Source organism: Pteropus medius, unplaced genomic scaffold (genome assembly GCF_902729225.1).
Source record: "Pteropus medius unplaced genomic scaffold, Ma_sr-lr_union100, whole genome shotgun sequence".
NCBI classification, from domain to species: Eukaryota; Metazoa; Chordata; class Mammalia; order Chiroptera; family Pteropodidae; genus Pteropus; species Pteropus medius.
In genome coordinates, this window is record NW_024349800.1 from 30965591 (window position 1) to 30986387 (window position 20797).

The window sequence follows — 20797 nt, forward strand, 5'->3', positions numbered from 1 at the left end:
TATCTTGAACATAATTAAACTTTCTATGCCCTTTGAACAATTTCTTACTCTCACTGCCCAGGTACTGTTTTACTCTCATAGTTGATTTTCATCTAACATAAAATTTTAAATTTCATTTTGCACAGAAACCCAACCAAAGGGTTGTCAATTCAGCTCCATCAATATTCTATAAACTAAGCTTTCCCTTTTTAAATTTTTAAATTCTTGTGGCACAGTGGCTCTGGGATTCTGTGTGATTCTGTGCCTCTATTCATTTAATTAATTATTAAATGTTTTGGTTTTAGAGTGTAGAGTTTCACATTTGAGTTTAGAGTTTGAGATTATAAGTTTCATTGCTGATAGTCACAGTGTCATCTACTCAAAGGACCTAGAATATGAGGCAATAAAGCTTTAATTCTGGAGGCAGACTTCCTGGGTTGACTTGCTTTCATCACTTACTAAGCGTAAACTTGGGCAAGTGATTTAACCTAAGTTGAGCACATTTATTGTCATTAAGTGGGAATAACAGTAATAATGATATTTGTATATTAGATTTTTAATGATGATTAAATGAAATATTATATACAAAGGAAAATACTAGCACAGTTCCTGGCATATAGTAACTTTTCAATAGATGCTATGATTTTTTTTTAGTTATATATTTGTAGCAAAAATTGAAACTTAAAATTCTAAACTTAACAGTATCAATTAATTTTACTTGCCATTAAAGTTTGATTAGTTTTACATTTAGCAAATAACCAAAAAGGTCTGCTTATTTAAAACTGTCTACTACGTACCTGAAGAATAGTCCTCTGTAAACAATAAGGCTACTTGGTTACAAGGTGGACATCAACTTGACTTCTAAAACTAAGCATAGATGTGATTCTCAGAGTGCATCACGGGGGAAGGTAGTAGAAATGCAACTTCTTGGGCCCTACCCCTGACCTACTAAATCAGAAGCCCTGGGCATGAGGTCCAGTAACCTGTATTTTAACAACCCCTGCCAGGGATTCTGATGCACACTCAAGTTTGAGAACCACTGTTTGGTTAAGGTTTGACCTGCTTAATGCAATTCCTGTCTCATAGCTCTGGCTACAGCGTTCACCATTCTTCCTGCTGTCATGCTCATCATATGCCTTTAGCTGGTTAGGATCCCAGAAAGCCCAAAGTAGAATTAAACATATTAGATTTAGAGGGAAAAACATTTTTGATCTAAAGGTAAGGAAAAGCTGTAATGGTTAAACCAAGCTGTCAAAGCTCCTGTAAATAATCACTGGAATTGCCTCGATTATTTCATTTTGATTGTTTGCTTTTCTGTTTAGTAACAACAGCCAGGTCCTCAGGATCTTCATTTTCCTTCCTTGGAAATAATCCCTGAGAAACTAGGATTTATTGGTGTCTATGAGAACCTCATGGATTTTTGTTTTAAGGAGCTTCTTAATTTAATCTTAGTATAATCCTACCCCCCCTCTTTTTTTTGGTTAGCGTTTCAATGCTTATTTTATTTTTTTAAATTTTTTTATTTTTTAGGTGAGGCAACCCTTGGTTGACCTCACAAATTGCAAGGACCTTGTCAGCTTACATTCCCTTATTTTTTTTTTTTATGTCTACAGCACCTGGTCTTCTTAGGTGGTTTCCCATCCAAGTACTAACCAGTCCCGACCCTGCTTAGCTTCCGAGATCAGACAGGATTGGGCTTGTTCAGGGTAGCATGGCTGTAGACAAGGCTTATTTTAATACATGAATAAACTTAGAGTGACTGCTGAAAACCATTTTTGGCTGTTTAAAAGAATTTGGGCACAGCCTCGGCAGTTGAAAATATAATTTCATTTATTCTGAACAGATAATTTTTGGATAAACAGTAATTCAGTAGCTTAAAACTATTATTGTTATGTTTTTACATTTTTCTAAGCATGCAAATTGAAGCATAAACATATAGAAATGAGAAAGGAAATGTTGGATCTTATGTAAATTAAGTATATGAATACTCCAAAAATAGCATGTTCTTTTCACTTATTTGTATAAGAATTCTAGTGATTGGAAAATCCAAGGAGAGAATTAGATTTAGGGTAGACAAATCTGTATCACTTCTGCCACCTCCTTACAGTGGAGTTTGGGTAAGTTTTTTAATATGCTAAACCTATGATTCCTCATATTTAAAATGAAGACAGGAAGACCAATTTCAAAGGTTGTTGAAGATTAAATGAGATAATATAGGTAATTATATGGCATAGAGTGAGAGCTCAAGAAATATTGTCAGTATGTCTGAAGCATTTTGAACATTATTTAGTTTTGATTTGCATTTAGTAATTAATTGATAAGGCAGTTTATATACATTTTTATTTCTGGTTCTTTGTATCTTTCAATTTTTCCCTGAGGTGTGTGGAATAGATCTATTTATTTTTATTTATTTATTTTTAACAGAGAGAAGCATTTTAATGACACTTATTGCCAACTTTGACTCTTCTTTAGAATGAAATCTAAACTCTAGATTTGAAATTTAGGAGTGATTAATTTTGGAGGCCATCTAGTTTAAGTTCCCCCTGTAACAGATAAAGAATCTGTGGCCCTGATAGTGGAAATGACATACCCAGCGTCTCATAGGTGGTTGTTGACATGGTGTCACCTGTTCCCTATACGCTGGTAACCTGTCAGATGGCAGGGAGAAATATATATTCTCAAATGTCCAAAGCTCTTCAGCTTGGCCTATGAGGCCCTACTTAATTTGGCCTCTACTTCCAGCTTTGTCTTTACCACTTCCCACCTCACACTTCATGATTCTACAATATGTGTATTACTGAGCGTTTTCAGTATTTCAGCTCTGTTGATGTTATTTTCTTTGCCTGAAAGACTTCCCACTCTTCCCCATTTTTAACTCATTAATTCTAATTGTGAGTCACAAAATAGGAGTCCTTAATACCTCCAGAATCTTCTCCCTACCTCCCACCCACACACATCCCAAGACCTCCCAGGCTATGCTTCGAAAGAGCTGGGAACATATTTATTTCTTTATTTTTAGTATCTAGCATAGAGTCTGGCACATTTTATATGTTCAGCCAATGCTTGTTGAATTGAGCTGTTGTTTGGCTTCTGTGAATTATATTTTGGATTATTTTACTTATATGTCATTGCAATCTTTATTTTCTAATACTTTAGACCCTAATGCCCATGACACAAGGTTTATTTCTGCAAGTAGCTACAAGAATGGTCCTGAGACCTGAGTTCTCCAAATTTGCCACTTAAAAGTTATGTGAATACAGAAAACTTACAGTCTCAGTGCCTTGGTTTCTTTCTTTCTTAATTTTTTTTTGTTGTTGTGGTAAAAAATTTGACCACTTTAGATGCCTCATGTAAGTTGAATCAGAGAGTATTTATCTTTTTGTGACTGGCTCATTTTACTTAGCATAATGTCCTCAAGGTTCATTCATGTTGTAACACGTGACAGGATTTCCTTCCTCTTAAAGTCTGCATAGTATCCCATTGTTTGAATATGACATATTTTTTTATCCATTCTTCTGTGGCTGAACAGTTTCTGTTGCTTCCATCTCCTAGCTGCTAGAACCATGAATATGCAAATATTTCTTCAAGATTCTGCTTTTAATTCTTTGAGTATATGCCCAGCAGTAGAAACTTTAATCATTTTCTTTGAATGATTTAATTTTGTAGTCCTGAAGAAGTAGGTGTTACAAATCAAAATAGCCCTGACCACTAATTTACTTATCAATTTGATGATTTACCTGTTAGCAATTAGAGTGATGTCAACTATTAGTTGGATTTCAGGCAGCAGGGAAAGCTAGGATTGGCTGCTATCATTTTCAACCTCCATAGGCTCTGTAAATAGACAGGAGAGATACTAGGGGAAAAATTGAGAGATTTGAGGTCATATGAATCATTTGAAGACCAGAGGGGCTAAGACATTTGTTCCTAAATTGTAGTCTGCAGACCCCTTGGGATCTCTGAGACCCTTTTAAAAGGTTTGTGAGGTTAAGACTACTTTCATAATAATACTAAGATGTTATTTGCCATATACATTGTGCTGATATTTGTACTGGTGGTGCAAAAGGAATAACAGAACTGCTGATACCTTAGCGTAGATCAAGGCAGCACCTTCAAACTATATTCTCTACCATTACGCATGTGCTTTAAAAGGAAAAGAGACTGTCCTCAATGAAGCGATAAAAAAGTACAAAGTTTTGATCCCTGAGTATGTCTTTTTAATATTTTGTGTTAAAAAGGGAATGTACACGTAAAGCACTTCTGTTGCACACTGAAGATGACTATATTTCTACTAAATGAGAAAAAGTGTTTGTGTGGTTGAGTTGAAAGCTGATTCAGACACCTAGTTATGGAGCACTGTTTTTACTTGAAATAACTACAAAGACTTTTTTTGATGAGCTCAGTGATATATTGATGATTTTTTTTTGATATATGATGAAAGGTGTCAGCATTTGGAAGATCTGTATAACTCATGAACTAATATTTTCAAAATGACCAAAACATGTTATTACAAAATCATGCATGGATAAAAGATCCATTCATAGCACAAGATAGATCAGTAATTTTAATGAAACGGAGTATAAAATAAATATTCATTGATACAAATTTTACATTGCAACTAAACTTTAAGAAACTACCATTTGTTGAGTTTGGATATAGTATAAAAAAGTAATAGCCACAGTTATCTGAAAAGGCTATTAAAATACTCCTTCCTTTTCTAACTAAATATCTGTGTAAGGTTGTCTTTGTATCTTTTAACCAAAATAACATAATGCAATAGAATGGATGGGAATCCAGTAGTCTTTTAAGACTATTATTAAAAGACATTTACAAAAATATAAAAATGCTATTCTCATTCCTTTTATGTTTCAGAAATGAAGCTTTTTTTAATGAAAATATGTTGTCATGGGTTATTCCTGCTACTTTTAAGTAAATTATTAAGTATATTTAAGATTTCTCATATGATAAATATCAATATATACATAACCCACAAAGCCAATGCTCTTTTTTATTGTTAATATTTGTTAAGTATGTGAAGTAGTCCTGAGAGCTGTCTAGGAAACACAATATATATCTGTTTCTTATATCTTTCACAGACATTTCCCTTTAATCTCAAAAATTTTGAGAGCCATGTCTAGCCTAGGGCAAAGATTATGTGGACATATAATCTTGGACATTTAGAATGATAAATTCTAAACTTTTTTCTTTAGTGAGTCAGTAAACCCGTAAAACATATTATGGGCCACTGTAGAGCCTTTATCAATTGCATATATCCTAGAGTCCATTTGAAAATAAGAGCCTGCTCTCTGGCAGAGGACATGGTGAAGGGGGACAGACTTATTTGGATTTTCCAAGTGATTTGATGTATCAGCAGGGATTTTGTATATTTCTATAAAAATACAGTGTCTGTTTTCAGGTTTGTTTATTTGTGAGGTGGTGGTGGTGGGGCTTCTTTGCAGCCTACTAAAGTGGTTCTTAATTTTTATCAACTAGGTAACAGTACATCTCAAATACATATTCAAGAAAGTTCACCCACTTCGTCTTTATTCTTGGCTTTCAGATCTCAGAGCATCTAGGCTGAGATTTGACCTTTTATTCTTTTCCTCCAGGAGTACTGATTTTGTGTTTAACCACCTTCTAAGCAAGGCGTATTTTTATTTATGGCTTGAAGATTTTTAAAAATGCATCAAAGGAATTCCTAGACTATTTCATGAGCATTAGATAGGTGGAACATGCTTTTGTTTCTTAACTAGATAATGTGATAAAATTGAATGTGATCTAGTCCTATCCTAAATTGGAAGTATTGATAAAATTATAACTAGTACATAAAGAATTTCACAATTCTACTCACAAACCCACAGTTCCTTACAGGGTCTATATCTGCATCATCATTTAAGATCTGTGTTAAGTTTAAGTTCTTCTTATGGCCATTTTGGACAGATTTCTGATGTATCAAGCTATATATTTCTGTAGCTAACATTCATAATCCCATAGAAAAAACTTGGAGAAATGAATGGGAAATAGAATTACTATATAAATAAAATACTAATGTAAACAAATACAGGATATGTCTGTTGTCCACAGTGTTTTTTTCTTTCTGAGATTTAAAACAGAAGCTTCAAAGTAATACGAAAATACTAAAATTCAGAGTTAACCATTTAGGTTTTATTCTTTGAGAAAATTGAAACTACTCATACTCATCTAATCATGTGTTTACAAGTGCAAACTATTGAAATTATTATCTACTTGCAGGTTTAAAAAGTAGATTTTAAAAATTCCTACATTGAAAGCCTACATTTTTTTGGGTGTAATTCCTACATCTAACACCGACATTTCTTGTACCTATAAGATGTCTCACAGGAACCTAGATAAATATTTTCCGCCTCTTAAATCTTTCGGTTATTTTAAATGTAGAATCAAATGTTGCAGAAAATCTTCATGAAATGTACGTCCCTTTGGCTCCATCTTTACCCACTCCTCCAGGTAAACCCAATATTCCAGGAACTCTTTGAAATCTCATAAACACCCCATTCTTTTTTAATAAAGAAAACCCACTTTATATCTATTACTCTCTCTGCCCAAAATGCCCCTCATTTTTGAATTCCTAGCCAACATCTAATCATTTTTCAGAACAATAGTAATTTAAGTAAACCCCTCATACTGATGTGGGCTTAGTATAGAGAAAGTGCTGTTCTAAGCATTTGTACATATTTGGATACATTTAATCCTTACAACTACTCCATGAGATAAGTACTATTATTACCCTCATTTTAAAGAAGAGGAAACCGAGGCACAGAATTTCTTAGGATACATCCTTATTGTGTGTTAAGTGCACACGACTATGTAATACTGTCACCTTTCCTAGAAAGCCTTCTATGATGTCTCTGGGGAAAAAAAGCCTTCATTTCTGTTTCTGGTTCATACCTTGGCTGCCACGATTTGTTTTTTCTTATAGTAGATTTCTTATAGTAGACTGATTTCTCTTTTCCTTATAGTAAGCAGTGAAACTATGAAGAGCAGAAAGTGTGTTTTATTCAGCTTTGTACTGAGGCTAGTGTTCATGACTCCAGAACATGCCTCTTTGGCATGTAGATTATTTGGAGCTGAGAGCAATTAAGACCCAGTAGATTCAAGAAAAACTTTTAACTATCTCTTAACTAACTAAAAGAATTTAGATAGGGGGACAATCTCGGAGCTATGATTATCAGAGAGAACTTTTTATCTGAATGACCTATCTGTATGGCAGGGCAAACATCTAATTACCAAACATCTGCCATTCTTATTTTCCTGTGAATTACCCTCTTTTTGGAAGCCTCAGGCCCTAATACCATTCCTTAGCTCAAAATGCCATATAAGTCTAAACTGCCTGACTTGTCCTTGGGTCTTATATCTTTGGGAGCCCTGTACATACAAAATTAAATTTGATTTTCTCCTGTTAATTTGTCTCAAGTCAATTCTTAGACCAGCCAGAAGAACCTAGAAGGGTAAAAGGAAAATCTTCCTCCCCAGAAGTATCCTCAATAGATTACGACATTAAGTATGTCTTTCCTCCTCTGAAATTTGCCCCAAGAACTTCAAATATTTTTTACAGACTGACATTTTTTAGCAAAACTTCACTTACCTGATTTGAGTAGATTTGTTAGCAGAACTAAAGACAACTGGACATCCATCACAATTTATAAATATTAGAATGAAAGAACCAGAAATAACCTGATAGAACAGAGTATCTGCCACTCTTTAAAAAAAAAAAAGGGAAATTGAGCCAGTCCAGTGAAGATATTTGCCCAATATCAGATTTTTAGCAGGGTATGGATCAGAATCTGTTCCTCATCACCCCCAGAGTGAATTTTCCAGCAGAAAATGTGAAACTTTGTCTCTAAACTCTACAATTGTTAAGATAGATTAGTATTCTCAGTTTCTGTGCTCAGGGCATATTTGAGCTCTACAGTGAATGCAGTATGTGCATTTTTAGAAAATAGTTCTGAAGCATTAGGTGTTTCTTTACAGGTCAAACCTGCTTTGTTAAAATTCTTTCTGTCAAACAAGTTCCAAATTTACAAATGAATTCCTTTTTGATGACACAGAAATGCTTCCATTCTAGCTCATTAAAGATGAATATTTCTCCCTTTAAATTTTAAATGTAACTGGAAGATGAGCTGCCAAAATTCTGAAATGCTGTTACAGAAGCAGATTTCTTTAAATTCAGAGTAAAATAGAAGAAAATGCTACTTTTTTTTTTAAAGGGCTTTTATTCAAGTTATCATTTATAATTTTATTAAATTCTTTACTAATGGGGATACTTTTGGCAGCTAAAATATTTCTCTAAGAATGTGTAAAGAGAAGAAGGAACACTGGGTGGTAAGAGAAAAGCCTGCAAAAGCTTTCTGTCAATGCTAAAAGGAAAAGTATTGAAATGAATTGCAAATTTAGTAAGAGCATAGGTTAGAGCATATTATTTGAAAAGCTATAGTTACTTTGCTGTCTCTGAAGGGCAGGGTCAATGTAGTGGCTGCAGTGGTTCAACGTAAATTGGTTAGATTTGGCAAAGGCATGATTTAAAAGAATTAAAATTTTAAAGTGCTGTTAAAATATGGGTAAGAGTTTGCTGATGGTACAACTCCTCCTCTCTATCATTTTAAATGATCCAAAAGACTAGCATTAACCTTGAAAGTCTGAAAAGTTTTGATGCAATGGGAGGACCGCTTCTCTAAGCCTAAGATATCTATACAGTATGTAGGTCCCTTACAAAAAACCGGTAAATATTAAATCAAAGAGGAGAATAAAGTCAATTGCAATGTAAATTCCCAATTTTAATGCACAAATGCCTCAGCTGTCCTCAACTAAATGTTTTTAGCTCCTAGGTATAAGAAGTAGTTTAAAAACTTAGCTTGTGTTCATTAAAATAACACCTTTGTTTGAAGACAAAACCCTTCCAGGTGGAAATCTTTTTTGGGGACTAGCAGTAGATAAGATCTCTGATTCACTTGAATTATTTAATCCTATAGAATTTTAAAAGTTTCTGCCTCCCCCCCTCTCTTTTTCTTTCTCTCTTGTCCTCTGTCATTTACATTTCCCAAGGTGAACTGGAGTCCATTTGGGGACAAAACTGGTTTATAGTTCAGTGAAAAGTCCGCTATGGAAATTCTTACCCCAAACTATTTGGATAAGTCAATAGTGTATTTTCAGTGCTATCTCATTGCGTAAAAACAAGAGATGATATTTTCAAAAATGTTTTTGAAAGATACTGTTTAAAGGAAGGATTGGGATTTTCTTGGTGTGCTATATTCTGTAAAACAGCATAACCTTATTGCTGTTTCAGATAGATACTGCTATAACAGGCAGAAATAACGGACATATTCTTATGGAAACACATAGACAATAAGCATAAGTGAATGAATCTTGCCAATTGTATAAATAATTCAATGAAAACCCATCTGTATTTATTGAGTGCTTTCTATTGAAGTATTAAATTAGGCATTTTCACCCTAAATGGTCTGCACTGAACCAGAGAAATATGGGAACATAAATGAGGAATAGCAATATGGTGTTAAAAACAAAATTTTGTCAAGTAAATTTGAAGATCTAATGAAGCAATTCATGAATCGGGCAGCATCCTGCCTAGCAACTACAAGGCATTTCTGAGGGACTGTGCAAGGTTTTTATAGGTGGAAGAAGGGTAGGGAAGAAGATAGTAGCAAAAGAAAGGATGATTTTAGTTCAGGGCATGTCTGTTTGAGGGAAAGGGACACCAAGGCTTTTATCATGCAGATTGCTTCATCCAAAAGCAGGGTGGGAATGGAGAGGGCCCATGTGACGGATGACCTCATTGATACTGACCAGAAAATTCCAGGCTGGTTGACTAAGATGACGCTTCTGGGAGAGGTCGAAGCTGCAGTTAGCTTAGACATTAAATCTAGGTTGATACCATGAGCTTTAACATGAGGGACATCATTTTGAGCCTGTAGTTTTCTCTTTAACATGAAAACTAAGATTGGGGGGGGGCGGGAAAAAGAAAGGAACCAAAATAGGAATAGATACATGGACCCAAAAAAAGAAAAAAACCTTTTCATAATCTTTGCTCATCTTCTCTATTCAATTATTAATGTTCTTTTTGACTTAGAGAAGTTCTTAATATAGTTCATATCAGTTTGTCACTTGTTTTTCATTTTACAAATGGTGTCTTTTAAATCTCAAATCGTCAACTCTTCTTTCCCTGGAGTTTGTTATTGTGTATGGCATTAGAGGTCTAGGTGTAGATGTTATTTTCAGATGTGATTATTATTGATTTGCCTATGCTTTGTCCATAAGTTAATGCTAAAAATTCAAATCCAACAAGTAAGCTTTATAGCATTATGAACATATAGGTGTCATTCACTGTAAAACAACGTAGTATGTTTGGGCCATTAGGAAAGGAAATAAAATTTATTGACAGGAACCTCAGGCCTCTCAAAGGAACATGATATCAAGGACAAAGGATTCTCTCTCTCTCTCTCAATATTCCAATACTTGCTCAAAAATGATACCACATTTTAGTTTGCTTCGTATACAGACCTTTAATTTTTGTACAGTTTTTGTTCTTCCTGGTATTTTTTTAATTGTCTTTTCATATGAAAACATTATTCTGGTAACCAGTGGGGTACAAAGGAAGGTCAGTAGTCAAAAGTAAAACAAACTTAACTTTGAGATAGCGGACTTTAATTTTTATATGCCTATCAATAGGACTCAATTGGTAGACGTATATGAAGTATTTAATTTACTAAGATGGTAAAGAGTTCTGATCTGGAGGGAGACTGGAATTAATGTGGTTAGAAGCAGGCCAGGATCCTCAGTTCTTCTTGGCCCCATTTGAAAGGCATCACTTTACTTCTGAATCTTTACATGTGAGGACATCATCAGTAAATCATCCTGAAACCTGGGTTTCTGGTAGAAAGAAAGTTTGGCATTCCCATGAAGGGTGACTTCTAAATTGGGTGGGATTCCACAGAAGTTATTCATTTTTTGGTGGGGCTTGTGGAAAGAGTATTGAGAAATGTACATTCTCCCCAGGTGGCTCAGAGAAATGAGGGAGAAGTTTTTGTAAAAGCCATTAAATCTCTGAAAAGGCTTGTTATCAATACAGCAATGTGACTATTATGTCATACAGAATAATGTACAGTAAGGCCTTTTAAAATCAGGCAATTGCCACAGTTAGAGTTATTTTAAGATACTGGAGACTTCCTTAGGTTTTCTCAATGCAGCAGTATTTCTAAAATGATAGATTATCTGTTTAGAATGGGACAGGTGGGGAGACAAATGGGAATGCCAGCTGTAAAGCATATACTTAGAAAAATATTCCTAAAAGTTTTGCTCTGAAAGATGAAATGAACTAACATGCTGCTTGGGCTCGTTTGCTGCAATTTTCTCCTTTGGTTTCCCATTACTGAATGGTCCACTAAACCTCTTTGCCTCCTGTGGATTGGAAAGCCTCACCAGTATTCAAATACAAAGGTCAGTCTTATCTCATTTACATCTCTTTTTTTGCTTAAAACAAACAAACAAAAACCAAACACTGAATTGACACTCATTCTCTTTTGGATGGGTTGGGAATCCTATGTCATGTGTCCCTGGCAGCAACCCACACATCTAGCCCTGGCATTAATAACTAAGAATAAAACATGGGTTCCAAGCTTAATATTAGTATATTATAACTCAGCATGATTGTGATCATCCTCTGTTAAGCATATCTGCAAGCCATGCTGAGGACTGGGTACACTTAGATAGGAGTCATAAAAGTTATTTTGAATGACTATCATGGTTGTCTAAGTTTATGTGCTTATTAAGTCCTGGACAAACTATCAATAACTATGAGGCTCTGTCTTTTGAAGTAATACTAAATTGGTAATCTAGAGGAGGAGTGGCTAGAGTTGATAATATACTTTTAGTTAATAGATAGTTCACATCAAGATGTCCTTTTAGTTTAAATTCATGGGATTGGTTGTGATTGAAATAACATAGCAGCAAGAATGAAAAAATTTTCTGTAAAAAATGAGTGCCTGGGATCATTACCATGTTTTTATTAGAGAAAATGTGTTTTCTCTCACAGATACCACTGTTGATCACTTTAAGAACAAACTGAATAATGGAGTGACGTGTCAAATTTTTGAGTGGACATTTAGAAGTACTTTTGATTTAAGGGTGACAATTAAAAGGTGGATTACTGCCACGTTGGGAAAAAATAGAGCCTCTAATCTTTTGCTGTATAGGATTGCGGTTCTGGAAAAGAAACTGACTTGAAATTATAAAACAAATGATGTTTACTTTCAAATACCCTCTGGGAAAAAAGCAAGTACTAGAAATGTTGGGTTTGAAAAACTGAGAATGGATGTGTGAAAATTAAAGTGACCAATTACTATATATTTCTACCTACAACTTCCACACATGACTTTTACTCCTTTAAAAATACTTAAAGTTACTCTCAGGCTTAATATTTTATCAGAATTTATTTAGCCTCAATACTATAAATACTATAGCTGTTTACAATATTATAGCTATTTACAAAAGGTGGTCATCTCTACAGGATGCCATACTCATTATGGTTTATGTTACAGCCCCTCTGGGGTTGTGAGGTACAACCTGTGCAGTCATACACAAGGGCTCTGGTCTTCTCTCCCTGATGGACACTTGTGTGAAGTAACTGACCTTCTGGATTTTAGATGTGGTTGTTTGATGGGTTGGTGCCTGGAGTCATGCAGCCATATTGTGATCTTGTGACAATCTTGCAGACAAAAGCAATACTCTCAGGATGACAAAGTAGAGAGAGAGCCCCCATGTCCTTGGTTATGACATTGAGCCACTGAATTAATAAATTCTGGACCAGTTTTTCTCCAGGTTCTTGTTATGTGATGTAATATCTTCTTAAAGACCCATGTAGCTACATTTTTTGTTGTTGCTTGTCACTAACTGGCACTGTGGGCAGTTTCTTTGTCTTCGGACTTTTCCATTTAGCTAGGCTAATATTTGTCCCATACATCATTATAGCATGGCATTGTTTATTACCAGCCAATGGCATGCCTTGCAACTCTTTTCATTTGGAATTGGTTTCATGCGTTTGAGGTGAGAGGGCAGTAGTCCTGGCAGCAGTTGAAAATATTGCAACATGAATTTCAAGGCTTTTGAAACATGTGTTTTTACCAAAAGCAGCTTTGATCCAAATGCCAGTTTGCTGGATCCACTTTTCTTCCCCAAGGTGCACACCATGACATGAAAGCTGATGGCAAAGATACATTTGGCATTTTGAAATCTTCCTTGCAACTCCCACATGAAGTCAGTTGAGCTCTGTGAAATCAAGACCTTCTTTCACCTTTTCTTCCAATTGGGGAACGTCCTCATTAACCAGAGCAGCTCAGACTGTGTATGATGGAAAGTCAAAACCAAACTAATTTTCTTATTTTTCTTCCTCCCACATTATTTTTCAAACAAAATTAGATCTAATTTTAAGGAGTTTAATATATTTAATTTAGTTTTTGACTTCTCAGAAATAAACAGGGATTCATACACTTACAGGCTCTAAAGCTGACTACAATTCTACAGCATAACTAATACAGCCAGTCATAATCTCCTAATTGTTATGAAACTCTTAGGTTTATGTAATAATAACAAAGTTACCTTTGTTTCCTTTAGTTATCTAAAGTTTTTGTTATCAGTGATTAAAATCTTATTCAAGTAGAGATTTAGTTATTCAGTTACAAACAGTGTTTATTCCTTATTGTGTTGAGTTGAGTTATGCCAAATAGGCAATAACAATAATCCCTCATTGAGTATGCTCTTTCTGAAGTCCATGTTCTTTCTACTAAGGAATATTCCCGTTCTGGGTTTAATTGGAAATGTCCTGTTTATCCTTCACAACTCAACTTAAGGTATTGTCTTTTAGATGAAGATTCTACCAATTTTTTCTTTTCTTACTGCATAAGATAGTGTTATAACTACTAGTAGTGGCAAAGAGTATACACTCAGTAATAGCTAGTTACTCTGCCCCTAGACTTCACCCTTGTCAAGGGTGGGACCATGGTTTTATTCATTTATATTTAATAGATACTTTATAAATATTTGTTAAACGACTTCAGAAAAATGGTCTTTTCCAGATCTATTCTGAATTTCAGGAAATACTGTATTATGCAAAGTCACCGTGATGAATCTGAACTATGTCCAGTTGTATACACGACATCTTCCTAAGTCAGGCAGTAGTACATGGATGGGGATCAACTTCTGGATGGGTGGAGAGTGAACCAATTGATGACTTCAGAAAACTCAAATTTCTACAAAAGCAAACACTCCCCTGGAGTGTTTTTCTGGAGCAGTGTCTTTCTCATCAATACTCAACAGTAGGCCCTTTGTCGCTCCAGCTTTTGGAGAGATCTCATTCTATCAGACTGGGTCACTTGGCGGTTCTCATCTGAGTCTTGCTTGGCTGTGTTCAACTGGTCTGGCTCATGGGTTTGAATTCAGTCAGCTATCAGGGCAGCTGGAGCTAGCTAGTTTGTGATGCCTCAGCTTGAATGCCTGGGGTAGTTGGGGTTCTCTCCATGTGGTATCATTCTCCAGCAAGCTAGCCCAGGTATGTTCACATGGTGGACAGCTTGCAAGAGAGTAGAAATAGGAGACTAGAAGCTGTACAGTCTCTCGAATCTGAAAGGACCTAAACCCACCAGAATTATATAAGGATTAATTTAAAGTGAAGGTATGTGAGATAACAGCAGAAACAGAAAGAAGCCTTTTCTAAGCCTCTCTTATCTGATTAAAGGCAGAGCTTTCTGAGAACTAAGCTGCCCTAAGTCCCCTTTCTGAGGTAGCTTCCAGACAGGAAGGAGACTGACCATTAGCACTGGAATGAGAAATTGTGTAAACAGACTTTATTAGAAGCTTCTGTATCTTCCATTTATTTCCCTTAGAAGCTTCTATGTTTCCCAAAGAAACATATCTCCCTTACCTTTCCCTATTAAGCTGGTATATAAACCTTTACCCCTAGCTGTTAGTTAATCCATTTCTTAATGAGTGATCCCACATACATGTGAATTAAAATTTCCTCTTGTTAATCTATCATCAGTTAATTCACTGGGCCTCAAGCACCTAAATTGGTAGAAGAAAACCTTTCTTCCCAACAAGGCCTAGGTTGGCTTTGCCACATCCTGTTGGTGAATAGGATGAAGAAATGGGATGAAGAAATGGACTTCCTTTCTTGAAAGAAGAGCTGCAAAATATTGTGGCTATTTTTTCAATCCACCACCATATTTCTAGTATAGGTGAGAAACAAAGTTGCTTAAAAAAAAAAAAGAAAGTGTCTATACTCCTTCCATGCAGAATTAATGACGATTAATGTTATTGTTTCTTCATTAAGGTCCTACCAGACTTTTTCTGTTTTTTTTTCTTATTTATAAAAGATAGAATCATGTACATACCATTTTTACTTAACGTTATATTGTGAAAAATGTTCAGTGTCAAAATTTATCTGTAGCTGCAGATAAATTTTATAATATTACTATTGGTATTCAATAATATATACCAGAATAAATTGAACTAATCTATTTCAGGACATTTTGATTATTTTCTGTTTCCTAATGATGCTATTAATGAACATGGCTGTAGATGTCCTTTTGTGTTTGCCTTTGATTTTTTTTCCCCTCTAAGAAAATTTTCAGAAAGTAGACATGTCTTAAAGATTATGTACATTAATATTCTTTTTTCAAAGTTACTAAAGTATAGAGTTTGAAAGTCAAACCGTAGAATTCTTCTCTTAAGTCTCATTCCACAAAAGTAATTACTTAAAACATTTTAAGTGTTTTATCTGGTATTTATATCTGTACTTACTATGCCTATATTAGTTACTATGCCTTTAATCCTATTTCTTGATTTTTTAATTATTGGATTAGATTTCTATGAAGTCATTGTTTTCAACATAAGTTCCTGGAGAGAACTCTGAAACACCTCTGTAACGGTCAGATACATCAGAAAATCTGTTGGTTACAACTTTTTTCTTATATACATTCTTAGAGTTTTTTCCATAGGCTTTCTATAAACCATAGTCATTCATTATCTTGAAAACCCCATTGCCTTGAATTTCAGTTAGTGTCCCTGTTTTCTGATCCTATGTTTTTATCTTTGTTGATTTATTTACTTTTTTTTTTTTTGGCATAGAACATATTCTAATAGTTTCCCAAGAAATAATTCAGAGAAGATAAACTTTTGAAAAACTTTCATAACTAAAAATGTTGTTATTCTGTGTTCATATTTGATAGCTGGCTTGATTTGGTATGGAAATACATTGAAAATATTTTTTTTCTTCACAATTTGTTACTTTTCTGTTGTCTACTAGCTTCCAGTGTTGTCGCTGAAATTTCTTTTGCCATTTTGATTCCTAATTCTTTGTATGCACTCTTTAACTTCTCTCTAGAAGCTTTTAGTATATTCTCTTTATTTCTGGTGCTTTAATATTTCATGATTACATTCCCTGATATAGGTCTTTTTCAATTTTATATTTTGGGTCATTCCGTGGGCCCTTTCAATCTGTAAATTCATGACTTCGTGATCTGGGAAACTTTCTTGAATTATTTCCTTGATAAGTTCTTCCCCTATTTTTTTCTGTTCTTTCTTTCTATAACTCTTGTTTTTTTTCAAAGTTTGGACTACATTTCAAGATCTTTTTATATTCATATCCTTTCACTATTATTTTGAACACTCCATCATCATATTCCTTTATTGGAGAATTTCTTAGTGTTATATTTAAATCTTTATTAATTTTGCTTTGTAATGATCTGCCATCATATTTTCTAACTTCTCAGGGCTTTCTTTGTGTCTCTGAATCTCCCCATCCACCTCCCCATTTCCCCTTCTCTCTCTCTGTCTTTCTCTGTCTCTCTCACTTAAGTTTTATTTTGCCTTCATTGCCTCTGTTTCTCCTACATTCCTTCTTTTCTTTTATTCTCTGCCTTATGTCAGAGGTATGCCTCAGATGTCTTATGATTCTTGTCTCCATCATATTTAAGAATTGAAAATTCAGATATATATGACAGATACAGCTCTTGAAGAGTGAATCTGGAGGGACAAGGTAACTTGGATATATTTTTAAGGGATCTCCAAATTTTAATCTCAATATCTTTTAAATTAGTCATTTCTCCAGAAAAGACCCTTAATCTCCTTTCTAGGAGAGTATAAACCTTGGAGATAGTTTTCTAATATTCAAATGGGTCAGGTACCAGAAGGTTCACTGTCCTGAGTGCAGACTTGTGATTATCTTCCTTTCAGTAAGGGACCTCATTCCTAGCTCCAGCTGTACTCATTGTCCCCGCTGTCCACTGAAGTGTTCACATTATTATTTTTTAAACTGGAATACTCTTTTGGTGTGAGGATTCCAAAGAGCTGTTACATGCATAAACTTTCATGAAAAATATTAAAGTTAGCTACATAAAGGAAGAGTATTTTACGGGTACATTCCCAATGATCAGGGTCCAAATTTATGGTTTTGATGTTTGAACAGTGACAGATATTCTATATTTAGATTATGCAAGTTCTGTCACCTTTGAATGTGGCTATACATAAATATAATATTACATAAAATATCATAATTTATATAAGGGATCATTTACATGTAAAGCAGAAATCAAAGCAAGGGGGAATTTCCACCTGGATTTCCTTCTTTTTGTTTTATTTAAAACAAGAGCAGTTATTCTATCAGTATATTTATAACTGTACTGCTATTATCAGATTCTGTTGGTGGAGCTCATTATAAGCGCGAGTCCTAGTTTGGGCATACGATGGTAGACTTATTTCCATTGAAATAATACAGATGAGTTTGGACCAAGGTGGGCAATCTGGCTGGACTACTGAGGAGATGCCTGCTGTGCTCTCCATTGACTAGGCCATGGGCACAGACTCATCCAGTATTTTAAGGGATTAGTGGTCAGAGTCAAGTTGAGGAAGACATTGCTATGCTTCTGTTCCATTTCAGTTGTGAGCAGAGTTAAAAAGAACATGCCTGGAAGGTTCATGATATAGTTCAGATTATTTATTTAACTTTATTTTGTTAGGATCTAATATGTTTTGGTCAAAATTAAAAAGATCTTCCAGTGAAGACTTCAATTTTTGGTTAAAAGCTCAAATGAGCACACTACCCTTGAAAGCAGAAAGATGGACTGTTTCTTAAATAAATAGTGAATAATATTCAGTTTTGGAAAATTTCACATTTTTTGAAATATTTGTTTTTACTTAAAAAATATATCAAGTAGATTATCCTCTACTTTCTGCAATGGATGAAACATATCTAGAGTTGGTAAAGAATAAAATTATCTTAGACTGAGTCATTTATATCAGTTTGGTCTTTTTAAGAGAGTCTAGTAGTATCTTATTCTCAATGTATTAAAAGACAGTAATATTTTAGAAGTCTTAGGTTCAAGCTACTAAATATTCTGAATGTATACTGAAGTATGCTACTTAATCAAGTCACATAAAATATTACAATTCTTTCTCTAGTTATCAATGTTATGAGGAAATGTTACCTTTTTTCTTGTTGAAAAAACTCATACAAGTACCTTTCCACTCAATAGCATCATGCAGTGTTGATCAGCAGAGTCATATATTCATGCTTATTTTTCCCAGAGCCCACGGAAATGTCATATGCTGAGTGGCTTCAATTTGATCGTATTTGTATGTGTGCTATTTATTTCCTTTAACACTGAATTAAGAACAGTAGGCCAAAACCTGTTCTTTGAAAAGGCTATTTATGGAAAGGCATTCAGGAGAAATTATTTATTCATTTAGTAATGCTTTTCCTTGCTACTGTATACATAGCTGATACCGATCAGTACTGGTCCCATTGTATCTTTTTTCAGTCTACATTCCAGTTCATGGAATTTTAGCATGACTGATGGAAGGTGGGCAGGGAAGGCCTCTCTTATAAGAGATATATAGCAGAGACTTAAAGCAAGTGAAGGACTAGGGTATTCACATATCTCGAGGAAAAACAGAGGAAGTAATCAGAATAAAGAGGCTAAATAAGTATGTGCTTGACTTGTTCATGGGACAGATTTGGGGTCAGAGTAGATGGAGGGGCAAAGGTAGGAGATCAAGTCAGAGAGGTAATGGGGGTCAGATTGTAGGGTTTGTGAACCATGGTGAGCAGTTGAGATTTTATTCTCAATGTAAAGGGAAACTTGTTGGGGAGGGCTTTGAAGAGGAGTCACATAAACTGACTTACATTTATAAAAGTTCGCTCTAGCTGTTGTGTGGAGAATGATATATAGGAGGCATGGATGGAAGCAATGTGGTACTTTAGAAGTCTGATGGCCTTGTCTAACTTAGAGTTGACGGTGGCTTGGTCCAGGGCATTGGTTTCTAATCTGAAGTGGTTTAGCTTTGGAATCCCTTGGAAGAGTTATTAAAACAACACATGTTACTGGGCTCCATCCTCAGAGCTGTGATTCAGTGAGTCTGGCAGGGCCAAAGAATTAAATTGGTAGCAAATTCCTGGGTAATGCTGATACTGCTGGCCTGGGGACCATACTTTGAGAAGTATTCAGTGGTGGTTAGTGGAGAAAGTGGTAAGACGTGGTTAGATTCTGGATATATTTAAAAAGTAAAGCCAGAAATATTAAATGACTGGATGTGTAGGATTTGAGAGAAGAGTCAAAGATGATTCCAAGGTTGGTTTTGTTTTTTTTTAATGCTGTTTTTATGTTTGTTTTTGCATAAGAAACTGAAGAAGGGAGTTGAAAGAGAAGCAGATTTTATTTTGGAGATTGAATCAAAGCATCTAGTATTGGATATATGAAGGTTTGAGACACTTACTTGATTTCCAAACCCAGGTATTCGATAGGGGCTTAAAAATATGTCTGATATTCAGTTGATAAGTTAAGATACAAGGAGTCTAAAACAGGTGAATGGCATTTCTAGGTAGTCTCATGTGGCTGCATGAGACTACCTAGAGACTGAGTGAAGAAGAGTGTGAAGAGAAGAAGCTTGCATACTGAGACCTGGGACATGCCCATTTCTGGAGATCAGGAAAATGAGGAAGATCTAGCAAAAAAAAATCCAGTAAGGAGTGACTAGGCAGAATAAAAACAAATGAATGATATCCTGGAAGCTAAGAGGTAAAAGGAAAAACAAATGGAGAAAGAAGTGGGATTTATCAACTGTGTCAAATCCTGTTGATGGATCAAATCAGATGAGAATCTATAATTGCCCAGTGGATTAGGCATGATGGAGGTCATCGATAGCTTTATTAGGTGCAATTATCTTGGAGCGAAGGAACAAAAGTCTGTTTGGGATGAGTTTAAGAGAGCATGAGATGAGTAAAAATAGCAAATGTAGGTGGTACTTTCAAGTTTTGCTGTAAAGGAGAAAAAGATAGGGAAATGGTTTAAGAGGGATATGGGTCAAGGAAGAGTTTTTTAAAAAAATATTTGGGATACTCCACCATATTTACGTGGGGGGCTCAAGATATAATCACAGAGTAGGTGACCGAGATGGGGTAGAGGACAAGATTACCAGAAATGAGGAGGTCACTGAACTTAGAGGGCAGGATATTTTTAGGACAACTTATGTCGTTATTGAAACAACCAAGAATGACAGAAGCAGTGGTACAATGAGGCCAAGAGCCAAAATCTTCTGGGAATGGACAAGAGCGACTCTGAGGTCTGTAGTTAATGCGATAACGAAAGGTCAGTAGTGTTATGATCCGATGGCATGAGCCTTTGGGAGGATTTATGAAGATTTTAGGAAATGACAGCGGCCCCACATCTTCGAGTTTGGAAAAAAAATAGCAACCATTAAATTAGGTCGTTGGTAGGAGACA

The 20797-nt window shown here is 35.0% G+C and overlaps 1 long non-coding RNA gene and 1 pseudogene across 1 annotated transcript in view; one reads left to right on the forward strand and one right to left on the reverse strand.

Annotated features, from left to right (window-relative positions):
* LOC120621653 (uncharacterized) overlaps positions 1-20797 on the forward strand; it is a 222121-nt gene that overhangs the window by 171050 nt on the left and 30274 nt on the right. The window lies entirely within an intron of this gene.
* Positions 1584-1702, reverse strand: LOC120622372 (uncharacterized; annotated as a pseudogene).